At 38.4% G+C, this 13,063-nt stretch overlaps 1 protein-coding gene and 1 long non-coding RNA gene across 2 annotated transcripts in view; one reads left to right on the forward strand and one right to left on the reverse strand.

Moving 5' to 3' along the window:
• Positions 1 to 13,063, reverse strand: part of ZNF804B (zinc finger protein 804B) — a 215,298-nt gene that overhangs the window by 69,406 nt on the left and 132,829 nt on the right. The window lies entirely within an intron of this gene.
• The window catches only part of LOC148123938 (uncharacterized), a 59,947-nt gene continuing 54,659 nt past the window's right edge, over positions 7,776 to 13,063 (forward strand). The window contains exon 1 of the long non-coding RNA XR_015740469.1: positions 7,776 to 7,837. This is a non-coding gene — a long non-coding RNA (uncharacterized LOC148123938). The remainder of the gene's footprint in view (positions 7,838 to 13,063) is intronic.

Here is a 13,063-nt window from a genome sequence, read left to right on the forward strand (position 1 = left end):
AAAGTAAAATACTACTCTGAATAATAAATACTGATAAGAACTAATTAAATGGACAAAAATGACAGATCCAGCCTAAACATCTGAATGTCTATGAGATCAACCACAGCAACAACAATAATGGATAATCCTATTGACCCTTTGGGTTGATACAGACAACTTAGATATTTAAGAGTGACATCTCAGCCAAAGTATCTTAAGTTGAAGAACACAAAGACTATAACATTTAAAACAAGGGATATGGAATGGCTATCTTTCCAGATATCCATGTACTTCCAACAGTATAAACTAGGATAGCTCAGAATGAGAAATCTTGGGAGTCTTTCTAGTCAATTATCTCAGTTTTTGCCACTGTTGTCTCTTATTCCATAACAACCACACTCTTTTTTCCCCTCTGCACCTGCCACTTCCCAATCAACTCATTGTACACCTTTGGAAAGGTTCAGATCCATGTTCTTTTGAATCATTCAATAATATAACAGACCACTTTAACTATTAGTCAATTGTCCCATTTTTTAATTTGATTAAAATGATTCTGTATCTTTTTTCAATTGATAATGAACTTCTTAGTCTTCTATAGAATTAACAGAATGAATGGTAACTCTAATTTTGTCTCCTGTCCCAAGAATGCTGACTTTGTGTCATGCCAATCCATGATTTATATATTTCTATCCAATGGTTTTTCAAGCCACAAAACACTTGGCTAGATCTTTATTTAACCTGATCTTACAGGCACACAGCCATTATACCAGTTCTCTCTAAATAATCCCCAGTTTAATGAATTCTTACTGTTCTTCATAATTAGAACCACAAAAGCTATTTTAATAATTGGCGTTCAGAACATGTGAATTATTATCTCTTACTTATGTGCCTGATTGAGGCTTCTGTGTTTCCATTTTCTAAAGAGTTATAAAAAAATTATTCTCACAGCATTGAAAGAAGTAGTGAATGACATTTTGTAAGTATTAAGTGGATAAAAGTTGACCTATGGAATGGGATTAGTAATTCCTTCAATAAACATTGAACCTCATGCACAAACAGTACAAAAAAGTGATCAAAATCTATAGGTTTTCTTTTTTCAGTCAATCATCAAGAGTGCTGCAGATGATTTTCTTTGATAACATTGCATTCCATTCCATTCAGTCTAAATATAGCAAAACATAAATGCTTATTCCATGGTCTCACATAAGCTTTCCTCTGGAACGAGATTATAGGTGTACATAAACAATGACCTCCGAGTTTCCTCTGTCTGATTTGGAACCATTAATGTGAAGGACAGGAAAGGACACTAAAGACTTGGACAAATTAAAAACTTTAGGCAGGAACTTTTAGTTTATACAAGGTAATTTTTTTAAAGGGTGAATACTAGTATATATCTCATTTTCATACCTGAAAATGGGAATGAGAGCAGGAAATAATATATTTGGAAGAATCCAGTGGTTCACCAAGCAGCCTAGATACCACATTTTCTGCCTGTATTGTAGTCTGTTATAATTTACAGCCATGTATGTAAATCCTTGTTACAGATGATATTTCTATTCTTCAGTTTGTTCAAAATTATATTACTAATGTCCAACATATGTCAAATCTTCATATCTCAGTTTTCTCCACTCTACTTTCTCATCTTCTTGACATGGTGAGAAAAACAAAATAGACCCAAGGTTATTTTCACAAACTATATTCACCTTTAGGACTAGGCACCAGGGATACAATTCCAAAGCTTTGACAAGTGGAACAATTTGATATGTTGGATGGATATATAATAAATATTTATCCCAACAGATTTACTTGGCAATTGATACAAATTTTGGGGATGGAAACTTTGTCTGCCTATGATATATCAGAAATTGCAGTTTCTTTTATGAACTGGCCCTTTTTCTTCAGTTGGAGTCCAGTGGAATTATTTAATATGAAACAATGGAGTATTTCATGATTTAGCATCAAATGACCTTGTCAAATTAATTTTAGGAGTGATAAAGCAAATGGTGGACCAGCTGACCAAAGCCTCTATTATTTCAGTATTTGTTCATTTTAGGTTTACAATACACATTGAAACTCAAAATTATAATTATGTGCTTATTGGGAAAGAAAAAACAAACTCTTATTTTCAGATTTACATTTAATTTTTTACAAGATTAGTTTGGAAGCAGTTTCTCTACTTTCTATTGTCCAATAGCTGGCAAAATTAAAAATGCCTTCCCATGATTCCCTATAATCAAATAAGATTAGAAAAAAACAAAATATAATACCAAAAAAAGGAATGTTCAGTGAAGCATACACAGGTGGGTTTTCAGTTGCAGCCAAAAGGTACAAGCCTAACTGTTATGTTGGTGGATCGGTCCCAATGAGAGATGCGAGGCCAGTGACTTTCAAGCTCTTTTTATTAGGCAGTAGATCATCTTGGCTTGCATCGGATTGGCAGCGGCTTATATAGAACTCGTACCAGGCGCCACGGCCAATGACAGCCATTCGAATCTCCCGCGATCGGCTAGGCCAATCGCGGTTGATCCGTAACGGCCAATCAGTGCTGTACACTCAACCAATCTGAATGCTGTGCGCCCCAGCCAATCAGAGTACAGGGTTACAAGAATGCAAACACAGAACACTCATAAAAAAACAATAAGTTATTTGAAGGGATTTAGGATGATGTGGTTTGGCAAAGTGAAGTCATTTTTGCTAGATGAGAATATATTCTGCCAAGAGACCTCAGATCTACTGGCAGAGAAAAATGGCACCAAAATGAATGTAGAGGCTGGTGGAACAATAAAACAAAGTGGTGGTGAAATGAAGAAAGAACTTAACTAGATTATATCCAATACTCAACAAGACCAGAAGGAAAACCAGCTACTAAGCTAGAAAGGCTTTGAATTCAACACAAAAAGATCTACCCCAAGGCCCTTTCAACTGGCCTTTGGTCAATCCATCTATGTAGGATTGGGTAGCCTTGTTGTAGAAGAACTCAAAACTAATAATTCGTTACTGATCAAGAGGTAGAGAAAAAAGTTTATATACAAATCCACAAACAATGGTTTCGTTTTACACTACTGTACTTTTGGTTTACTTCCAGTAGAAATCAATTATTTTTAGATACTTCTTTATTTTCTGTGAATTACCATGCTAGGGTGGGTCAAGCTAAGTTAACTGCAAAGTTCAACCAGATATTTTAATCTGGATTCCATCCAACCCAGCCCACACAAAGTAAGGCAGAGTTAGAATTTATCAGTAATCCATTAAAACTAAATCAAATAACAAAGTCCATTGTTTTTCTACCTGGAGTTGATCAGCTTGAATCATCTCTTAGTAACATTTAAAAATACATAATGAAACAATACTCCAATACATGTTTGATAATTAGTATTTAAGAGACAATCTTTTTGTGGCACAGGTTACGGAAAACTCAAAACCTTTGCATTTCCCTCTAACTTTACTTGCTTCCCTAATGAGTACTCAGACAAATTGATCTTTTTATCCTAATTTTCAAAGCTGTTCATGTTTTCAGTCTACCATAGAGACCATCTGTCTCTCTAAAACCATGACTTCCTTTGACAGCTCTGTTCTTTGGGAACAATGAAGCTGCCAACTGTAGAGGCTAAGCAAGCACATGGTACACATCATTTTGAGTAGCTGATCTATTGCTAGGTAATTCATTCCTGAAACAGATTAGAATGACCACTCTTCTTACAACCTCTTCCCTATACTACAACGGACAGAATTTTGATTATAATGTATTATACTTTATAATTTCCCATAATTAGCCACCAATCAATTCAATATTTGGCATAGGAATAGCGTTTGTAAAATTCAAAGATATTCTTAGATGTGATTGTGTTACACTTCTTATAGCAACTCTGTAATGTGGATAACTCTCCATACGTTCATGCCCTCAATGACACAATGACAATGAAAAATGACTTCTTGTAGAAAAAGTTCTGCAGTATATTCATTTTTTCTTGTTTCTTCAATTGATCATGGCTGAACTCACTCAAAAGTCAGTTGCAAACTTTTGAAACTAACAACGAATATTAGATACATTTAAAGATTTGTTCAATAAGAGCATTCAGGTTATGAATGCTTGTCGGTGACTGCTCAGAGTTATGATGGCATTGGAGGAACGGTATTCTGGTCCTCAAAGTTTCAGGTTTCACAGTGTCCTTGGGGTCATGTGATTACCCTTTGTAATCTTCCCCTGCCTACTTCCCACAAGCAAAATCAATGGAGAAGCAGTCAGGGAAAGCCACAAGTTTGTCTTGCCTATTTTCTCTCATGAAGCTTCACTACAGAGTATAAGATCTCAGGATTTTCCTGCCTATGTTCTATAGTACATACCTTTCCAAAGCACTTCCCACCACACATGGCCCCTGCTAGCCTGCCCATGTTCAGTAGCAACTGCCTGCAGTACTCTGACTTCCCATCGCATCCCCCTCTCTCCATGATCCTTGCCCTGAAACTCCCATCTCTTCTCGCTTAACAGTCAGTATGATCAATCAATTAATCAGAATAGAGATGGAAGGGACCTTGGAGGTCTTCTAATCGACCCCCCGATCAAGCAGGAGATCCTATACTTTGTGGCAGCTCCTCAAATATTGGAATACTACTATCATGTCACCCCTAGTCCTTCTTTTCTCTAGACTGGCCAACCCAATTCCTGTAACTGTTCTTCATGTGTTTTTATTTCCAAGCTCTTAATCATCTTATTTGCTTTTCTTTGCACTTTTTTTTCCCCAAAGTCACTTTTTTATAATGTGATGACTAAAACTGGATGCAGTACTCCAGGTGTGGTTTTATTAAGAATTTATAAAGTGGTACTAATATTTCATGTGATTTTGATTCTATGCCTTTGTTTATACAACCAAAGATTGCACTGGTATTACTGCTTCATGGAATAATCAGTTACAGCAAGCAGGCTGTTCTGATAGATAAACTTTCTATTTGATGTAGGTAAGATTGCTGCACCTTATGTTTTCAAAATTAGCTTTGCTCACTCTATGTCAATTTTTTTCAAACTAAGGATTGAATGTATTTTAAAGATAGTCTTTATCATTGTAATCTATTTTATCTGGTCTGAAGAAGGGAATGTGGTATGCAAATAGTTAAAGTTCATATAAACAACTACTACTTAATTAGTGGTCCACTGTAGAATTCTAAACTACCATTAGATCATAAATTCATGTGAGTTTGCTGAACAATTAGCACATTTGTGTGCTAATTCCATCTAAATATACAATATATTACATTCTTCTCTATTATTGGCCTTATCTGCTCTGTTCTTGCCTTTTAGGGTAACATTTCCACAGAGAATGGAATGCTTTCCATTTTGTTCATTATCATGGGTTCTTTTTATGTATGGTTGAGTTACTTGGCTCCAAACCCCAAGAAAGCCAACACAACCACACAGGTTCCTAGGCAACACATATGCAAGCCAGTGGTGGCATTCAATTTTTTTTTACTACCAGTTCTATGGGCGTGGCTTGGTGGGTGTGGAAAGGGAAGGATACTGTAAAATCTCCAGTGAGACGTGGTATTTTCTGGTTCTCTGAACTACTCAAATTTTCCACTACCGGTTCTCCAGAACTGGTCAGAACCTGCTGAATACTCCTCTGACACAAACCCCCAAACATAGTACTTACTATTCTCTATTCCACTCTCCTACTGCTCCTCCAACTATTACTCATTGAGTCCTACTACTGGCAAACAGCAACTTTTTCTATCTGCTTTAGGCTGTTTTATTTCCATAGAAGACCACACAGATCTTTCCCTCTCTCCCACACACCCTCATGCCTCCCCCCAGCTGCCTCTGTTCAATGTTTATAGCCAACATTTTTGTGCTGGCTAAGGAAAGATTTTAATTGATTGGGCAACAACAGTGCAGGTACTGGTCATTTTGTAGTCAGCCTGCTCTTTTTCACCCTCCTTCAAGCATTCTTTTTAAAAAACCTGAATCTTCTTCCATTGATTTAAAATGGCTGTGTGGGCACCTTTGAGATAAGGAGATATATGGAAAGACTATTTTGTTCCATTAGATTTCTTTTTAGAATTTTTTAAAAATATTGTTCACTTTGTGAACTCCCGAGCCACCTAGAGTTCAAAAGGTAAATGAGAAACATACAAATCTAGGCCCAACAATAACTGATACTTATCAAAAATTATAATAAGCAGGCAACTATGACCTTTTTTTAGCCATCAGATCTATCATTTTAATCATGTAGTGTAATGTCATGTAGTGTAATATTGTGTAAAAGATTTGCTTAACAACAACTTGACATTTTATGCCTATCCTGCTATTTTTAGCAAACAGAGGTGAAATGTTAGGAGCTAGTCTGATAGCTCAGACTCAGAGGTTGAGGGGCCTGATTCTTCAAGTTGCCATTCTGCCAGAGGTGGCAGAAAATAAGCCAATTGATCAGTGGTGGGATTCAAAAAGTTTTACCTACCACCGGTTTGATAGGTGTGGCTTGGTGGGTGAAATTTGCATGCATGCACACACTTTGTGTGCATGCGCATGCAAAACATGCACTTTGTGCAGGTGCAGAGATGTTTGTGCAGGTGCAGAGGCAGGGGTGGGATTCTACCAGTTCACACCTATTCGCTAGAACCAGTTGTTAACATTCTAAGCAGTCCGGAGACCCAGTTGTTGGAAGAAATTACTGGCCTAATCCTGTAAGGAAGGCAGGAAGGAAACATTCTGGTGTTGTTTACAGAAACTACCTCTCAGTTAACCCTTATTACATTCTTGGCAGGACTAGACTTCCTGTCTCAGGAACTTCTCTGGAGTTTTTTTTCTTTGAATGGAGTGACCATTCAAAGTTACAATGGCACTGAAAAAAGTGACTTATGACCATTTTTCACACTTACGACTGTTGCAGCATCCCCACAGTCATGAGAAGCCAGGCAAGGAGACATGTGCCTTGATGTGAGTGATATTGAGTTGGCCACGCCCAGCCAATAACATGACCACCAAGCCAAATCCACCCAGTTACATGACCACCAAGCCATGCCCACCAACTAAGCCACACCCACAGAACCGGTTGTTAAAAAATTTGAATCCCACCCCTGTGCAGAAGCATTCCAACTCACCTCCTGCAAGCCTGCACTCTTCCGGTTGCTTCAGCAGCTGCCGTGCGGCACTCTGTTGTGCCACACAAAGCAGCTGCGTTTCAAAAGCAGAGGATAAAAGTGAGTATAAGCATAGGATATAGGTGAGCCCAGGCAGTTGGGTGGGACCAACAGCAGAGTGGCATAGACAACCGTTTTGGTCTCTGCTGCTCATTGCTGCTACTGGCTTGGCAGAATTGGGCCAAACTGGTAGAATACCACTACTGCAACTGATTGAGATAGATTTTACAGAAATCAGGAGCAGGAATAGGTTTAGGAAAAGTCGTGTAATTTCTTTGGAATGCTGAAAGGGGCACTCAAGAAGAAAGGCGCCCTTGTCTGCAACTGAGCCACATTGTGGGTCTATTTAAGAACAGGGCCAGCTTTTTTTTTTTTTTTTTGCAAACAACTCACCTCTTCTCCTCTGAGAGAAGTAGAGAAGGATGCCAGGACTCATTCCTGAGTCCTGGTGTCCCTCTCTACTTCTTGATTCTCGGCACTCCAGTCACATCAGCTGACTAACCCTTCCAATGTTTGGTTCTTGGACTGTGAATTCATGCTCTGTTTGGACTGAAACCTCTAACCACCTAGCTGCTAGGCAAAGTTCACTTCTCTGAATTTTCTAGAGCATTGTGTGGATTTGCACAAACAGCTCTCTCCCTGCCTTTGTAACTTCCTGGAGTGCTGCTCTTCAATAAACCATTTGTAAATCAAGCTAGTGTGTGTCTTGCAACAGAATATGAAACAGGTAATGTTACTTAATTCAAAGACAAATAGATAACAATGCATAATGGAGATCATAAGCCAATCTAAATGACAGTTAATACCTGTTATTATAGTACTTAGGTAAGCAACATCCAATTAGAATTTTTTTTAGCATTTTGTAAAATACATGCAAGAAAAATTCATGAATTATTTGTTCTAATTTAATGCTAGCAAGGATTCAATCACAAAAGATTGTGACTTTTTTCTTTCTTAATCAGACAGTATTAATTATATTGTATTTTGTAATCAGCTTAGTTCTTCAGCTGCATTATAAAAGAAGGGAACATATAACATTGAACTGTGTGATGTACTGTTTACCAGTTAAAAGCTTAAAATGTACCATCTTATCTAAGTAGGTCATTTTATTTTTATGTTCTTATCAACATAAGAACACCTTATGAATTGAGTTACCATATTCTGATTTAAATTGTATACATTGAATTATGGTTATTGCAAAGTTTAAATGTAGATCTATTTTCTGCTTGTCTTGCATACTTGTGAACTATTTAAATGTTATTTCAATCAAATATTAATATTTTGGATGGAATTGGGAATCAGAAAAAATATTCAAGTAGATGATTTAGGCTTTTTCTTTTGTAAATATATCTTCATTTCTCTGAACCAACTTTTTGATTTGGGTTGCTTAAATCAGATCAAAGTTATCTGCATTCTATTAAACTGATTTGAATGAATTTTGTAATGAGTTTCTATGAGCATGAATGGACTAATATCAAATTGATCCAATTTGGTAGATTCAGACTGAACTGATTTAAGGATTTAGCTCAAACTAATTCAGCAATCCAGATCTAATAATTCAAATTGGATCAAGGGCAATTTGCACACTACAGGTCGCATACATACATTGTGATAAAACATTTTTCTATGTCCTATATGGCAACCATAAATAGTTAATTTTTGAATGATAGGTAATAATATTGGAGGAATGATCAAATGAAATTATTTGTCAAAGGTGAATTATGCTGGCTGCCAAAACTGTAATAATATTCCCAGTGAGTGGTGATTCAATGTTTCTTCATTAAAAAAAATATTCTGCTTGGAACATTTATTTGACAGCTCAATGATCTCACCATTCAGAGACAGAGCAGCATGCTGAATGCTCCATTTTTATTTGGATTTATAGTTATTGGAACAGACATTGTGCTAGACTGCTAAATGAGGAGAAAGAAGTCACTCAGGGCCAATGGCTTGTTTTGAAGGGCAAAAGACCCATATAGCAGAATGTGCAAGAGCTGGCCCACAAGACCACTGAAGAACAATTGAGAACAATTAACCAGTGGAACGGCTTGCCTTCAGAAATTGTGGGTGCTTCAGCACTGGAGGTTTTTAAGAAGAGATTGGACAACCATTGGTCTGAAATGGTATAGAGTTGTGATGGCGAAGCCACAGGTTGCACACAGAGCCATTTGTGCCGGCACGCGAACTGCAGGTAAACTTACCTCACTGGGAATGCACACATCTCACAGCTGATTTTCGGCAGCTTTGAGGCCTTTTTCCAAAAATACCGGAAGTGATGAAACAGGGCCAGTTTTCAGCCTGCGAAGTCTGCAGAAGCCTGCAGAAGCTTTCCTCAAGCCTTTGGGAGGCCGAAAAAGGCCTCAAACCGGCCTTAAATCAACGATGTGGCACAGTGCAGGTAAGGGGGCGGTGTGGGTGGGTGGGGATTATGGGCACATGCATAGGGTTCTGTGGGGCGCACATTGCCTTCTGGGTGTTGGCACGCAAATGCGAGTGTGCAAGCATGCACACAATTTTTTGCACAGGAGTCCAAAAAGGTTAGCCACCACTGTTATAGAGTCTCCTGCTTGAGCAGAGAGTTGGACTAGAACAGGGATTGCCAACCTTTTGTACCTCACAGAACACCAAATTCATAATTTTAAATCCAGCAGACCACTAATATGAATTTTGACTGATGGTGGCTTGTTGATGGTGGGAAAGTCGGTCCCATATTCCAGAGCTGCCTTCAGGTCATCCCAGAGCAGCTGCTCCTTTACCCGGATGCATCGGCCTGCTATGGACTGGAGGAGCTGCTCCGAGATGACCAAAGACCCAGTCTTGTGACTACTGCAACTCTGGAATATGGGACCAGCCCATGGTGGGGTTGGAAATCTCTGCCGTAGGGGGTGGCACGTGTAATGTGCAAATTTGTGGGTGGTGCAACGTGCAAAAAGCAGTGCAGCACTCACTGGCCAGGACAAATAATGGTGCTGTTGACACAGGCGGGCTGAAGCAACAATGGTGATGGCTGGAAGGTGCTGGAGTGCCGCATTACTTGCATTTGCATGACATCAGCATTCCACCTTCACTCAAGGAGCCTGGCCAAAGTTTCCCGGGCCACTCGCAAAAGCATCATCTCTCTCTCTCTCTCTCTAGAAGGGCTTGCAGAAGCAGCACAGGAAATTTCAGTTGTCCTCTTCAGAGATGAGAGTGACTCCAGCTGCTTCACTCTATGCGAGTACTCCTTGAGAGAGAGACAATTTTGCAGGTAGCTTGGCTGAACTCCTGTCCCTGGGAATCAAAGTTCTGAAGCACGAGCAGCGCGGGAAACTTTGCCCAGGCTCTCAAGAGATGAGAGTGACTCCGGCTGCTTCTCTCTGTGGTCTTGGCCAATGAGTGGGGACCAGAGGATGGGTGGGCCATGTGGTGGCACAGCCTTGTGTTTCCATGCAGCCTGGATTAATTACTTTGGGGGTGCTTTGGGGGGGGACATTTCTCTGCAGACCACCAAATTTTTTTCATGGACCACCAGTGGCCCCCAGCCCACAGATTGGTGACCACTGGACAAGAAGACCTCCAAGGTTTCAAATCCATTATTCTGTACCCTCTAAACCAAATTATGGTGAGCTACTCTTTTTTATTTTGAAGTGCAGCTGTCAGAAGCTGCATTGACAATATAATAGCAGCAGCAGGCTTACATTTTTCACTCAGCTTGTTACAAAATGAATGAAGGATGAATGGAGAAAAAGTTGTTATACTATCTGCTCATCTTGTTACAAAATGAATGAAGGATGCATGGAGAAAAAGTTGTTATACTATCTGCTAATATATTATAGCAAAAAGCAAAAACTAATACATTGACTTTAATAAAAAAAAATCAGAATTGACATTAAGATAGTATTTTTATTACATCAACGAAGGTTTGCACACAGCATTGTGTTTTTTTTGTGTTATAAAGAACTTCATCATAGAAAATGCTTAAAATAATCCCCACCCCCTCCACAAATCAGGCATTTTCCAGATCAGGTCTAGAGAATTGGAGGATTATCCAAAGGTGATGTGAGAAGAAAAGATAACAATAAAAGGAAACTCTAGTTTGTGGGCATACACACTCTAGATGGAGGCTATTTGATAAAGCAGAAATGTAATGCTTGACTTCTTCAAAAAGAAGAAAAACGAAAGAAATTATATATAGTTTAACTAAATAATTCAGTGGAGACCAATGTTTTTAACCCTTGCCTAATTTGCCTAATTTGCCTAATTGGCCTAATTTGCAGATCTGATTTTTTTTCTAAGAAAAAAATAAAGAACGAATAGATCTGGAATGGTGAAAGTCTTTGGCTTATAAAATTATGCTGTTGATTTGAGGACATAACATTCAGTTTTTCTATGCTTTGCCCTTCAAAACAATATAAGCTAGATAACCAATTTTTGGTAGCTGAGATCAAAAACACCTTCACAATTTGGGTTGTACTTTGCCTATGAGAATATTTTTTTATATATAATTGGCCTTTCTGAAGTGTTCTCTGCTGTAAGAAAGTTTTCTTTTTCATTGCTCATAAGTTACAGAATGCACTTCTCTGAAAGGTATATTTGCCTTTTACTCTTGACTTTGATGTCTTAACTTAATAAATGATGATGATAATTTAAATATATTACTTTATATTCCAAGATTGGGCAACAACAGCCTGCCCTGTTTTGCAGTCAAATTTTAGCTTATAAAATAACTGATCTTGTTCCTGGCTTCTTCGGCGACAGACCGAAACCTCGTCTCTCCAAGGCTTCGATCCATGCTTGCTGCTGGAGCTCCCTGAGCCGGCTGGTTTCGGGGCTAAGCCACCCCGTAGAGATGGTGAAGAGGGGGGAGACTGCCTGCAGGGTTGAGGAGAGCCGCATCTCTCCTCCCCAGCTGGCCATTACTCCCTTTCCCGAAGGCGGTTGTAGTGGTAGTCAGAAATGGCCACCACAAAGAAGAACTTGACCAGAAAAGAATGTGCAGGAGGAAGATAATAAGAGAAAGTTTTGGTTGACCGGGTCAAACAGCAAAAGCAACAAATAAGGTACCTTGGAATTTAAACTTAACAACGTTGTTCCCAAAGAAGATTTTGAAGCTGCGAAGGAGAGAAAGAAGGGAAAGGATTAGGGTTTTTTTCTTTCCTTCCTTATACTGACAGCTAAGAGACTTAAGCAAGAAACTGAAAAAAAATCCACTTTGACATTAATAGGCATCAAAGCTGAAAATAAAAGTCAAAAGGATAATAAAGGTTTCTGGACATTTAAAAGTTTTTAAAAGCTGGAAAGGAGAAAAAGGGCAGGATCTGGAAAAATGGAGGAGCCTGCCTGGAATTAAGGAATGGAACTGTATTTAAAAGGAACTTACAGTGAAACTTTAACAAGATTCCTCAAAGATACATTTTAATGGATACTTTGTAACAAAATAATAGAACCCCAGGAAGAGAAAGTGGAAAAAAAGAAGCAAGTAGAAACAGCCTTGGATTATTTGGATTACTTGGTGATTTTTGGTTTTTGCATCCAAATGACTAAAATTAACTGGGTAATTGTTTAAAAGTTTTTAAAATGGTATCACTCTTAGAAGAACTGAAAACGGAACTTTAAAAATGGAAAGAAGACACACAAGAAGGGAGAAGTTCTTTTGGCTTCATGTTTCAATTCTTAGAAATGGAGATCTGGAACTATGAGAAGCAACAAGAAATGCTTGCAGAACAAGAAGATTGGGACAAAGAAGAAGCCATCTTTAATGATCAAATAATTTTAATGGGGGAAAGAAAAGGGGGAAAGAGAGTGAAAGGTTTAAGATTAGAAAAACAACCCAAAAAGAAGAAGAACAATTTGAAAGATAAGTATAATATTAGAAAGCAACAGAAGACGGGATTACAGATGAGAGAGTTAGAAGTAGAGAGACAAGGGGTAAAAAGGGGAGGGAGAAGAAGAGGGGGAAGAAGGCAAGGAAAAG

The sequence above is a fragment of the Pseudonaja textilis genome, chromosome Z, assembly GCF_049901715.1.
Source record: "Pseudonaja textilis isolate UNSWEBS1 chromosome Z, rPseTex1.2, whole genome shotgun sequence".
Lineage (NCBI taxonomy): Eukaryota > Metazoa > Chordata > Lepidosauria > Squamata > Elapidae > Pseudonaja > Pseudonaja textilis.